At 40.6% G+C, this 1,796-nt stretch overlaps 1 long non-coding RNA gene across 1 annotated transcript; it reads right to left on the reverse strand.

The window, feature by feature from the left end:
- Positions 1-330: 330 nt before the first annotated feature.
- Positions 331-1,009, reverse strand: LOC310925531. Its single transcript, XR_014592802.1, has 2 exons — positions 666-1,009; positions 331-525 (listed from the first exon to the last, which is right to left on the reverse strand). It is a non-coding gene; the product is annotated as an uncharacterized lncRNA (long non-coding RNA).
- Between the last annotated feature and the right edge of the window lie 787 nt (positions 1,010-1,796).

Consider the following 1,796-nt stretch of genomic DNA (forward strand, 5'->3'; position numbering starts at 1 on the left):
TCTACATGTTTCATTATTTATTTTTTGTTTGCATATTGTGTTAGACATGATTTTAGATATGGCTCCTTGATTATTTTTAATGTGTACTCTTGAATATGATGGTAAAACATTTTCCTTTGTGAATAATAAAGTTATTTTTTTTCACCTTCACACCCTGCATGCATTTGTACATTTTTGTAAAGTAAAGACTTGAGGAAGGAGGCTGAATAGTTACTGATTTTATTAATTCTGAAATGTTTATCAACCCTTTTCTCCAAATTAAATCACTTTTCATCTAATAATACTGTAATAGAGGAACACTAAGGGCTAGAAAATAAACCACAACATATATGAATTTAGATTTTTAATATTAATAGTCATAAAAAGAAAAATCAGACTTATTATCAACAGTCTTCATAGACAGTACTGTTTTCAGGAGCTGCGTATGTTCTTCTCAACAACACAGGCAGGTAAAACAAGACGATCGTCTTTCCCCAGTCTGTGGATCCACTCCAGTGATGGTAAGGTGTTAGGTGATATGACTGTCTGTAAAACAATGATTATAGCGTTAGCGAATCGAAGTATCTGTTCTTACATGTAAATGAACTGTAAATATGCTAACGTTAGTTCAGCTGGCGTCACATATAAACATGGATAAATGCGGTGGTAAAAAAAAAAATACTCACTTTATATTGAGGCGGCCGTTTATCCCGTTTCCTTCATCCACCGGACCGGCGCCCGCTACCCCCGTTGCCCGCCCGGCCGAGTTGGAGCGAGCTGCTCCAGGTCCGGCCAGTGCCAGGCCGAAGTGTGTGCAGCTTCGCTCCGCTGCGGCAGCCAGAGCCCGCGGCGGCACATTCAAGTGCCCAGAAAAAGTTCTCCAGGTACCCGGTTCCGGCCGCGGGCAACGCCAAAAAGCAGGTCCTTTCCCTCGCAGCCATATCAGTTTGAAAACTACATTCTGTCATTGTCTTCTGAGTTTACAAGGCCAAATTAAAGAGAGCGAGAGCCGGTGGTAGCTTTTAGCAAAGATGGCGGACACTGTGTTTTCATTCTGGGAATGAAGTCTCGTCTATTCTGGGAAGTCTCGTCCCCCTGTGGGTGAGTCAAAAAAGTGCAGAACCTAATATTGTAGTTCTAATCTCGACGTTGCGCAATCCTCCTCTGACGCGATATGACGCGTTACGCGTCATAACGCGTCAGAGGAGGATTACACAAACGCTTTTATTGTAAAATGAGGGGAAAAATGAGGGAGGACAGCAAAACTTCTAAAAAATAATAATGCTTTTCTAGCAATACAAAGCCACATGCTAATCAGTGAAGTATCCCTTTAACTAAAGTAAATTCAGAGGGGGGAAAATGTTACAACCTTCAAACACATACAGCAAGGTCAGGGAAACTGTAGCATAGCCATCAGCCATATTTTACTTTATTCACACATGATAACTTATAACTCAATAAATACCTCAAGGTACCAGGTCTATTCCTGAACCTAGAATGTTATTTCCGAGTGATTTTACTGTTTTCATTTCCAGCATAAAATCCACCACAAGTGTGAAAAGTGTCGTGATAAAATTGTCCAATGGACAAGGCAACTTATTGCAGATGTTGGTATAAGTAATCAAAATAAAAACAAAACGGTACTGTATAGCTTTCAAATATAAACAAATGTCTGCAACAGTCCAACCATTGGGTTGCTGATTTCAGTTCCATACTGCAAGGAGTTTGCATGTTCTCCCTGTGTGTGCGTGGGTTTTCTCCGGGTTCTCCAGCTTCCTCCCCCATTCCAAAAACATGCAATATGGGGATTAGGTGAA

This window comes from Microchirus variegatus (assembly GCF_963457635.1).
Source record: "Microchirus variegatus genome assembly, chromosome: 4".
Classification (NCBI taxonomy): domain Eukaryota; kingdom Metazoa; phylum Chordata; class Actinopteri; order Pleuronectiformes; family Soleidae; genus Microchirus; species Microchirus variegatus.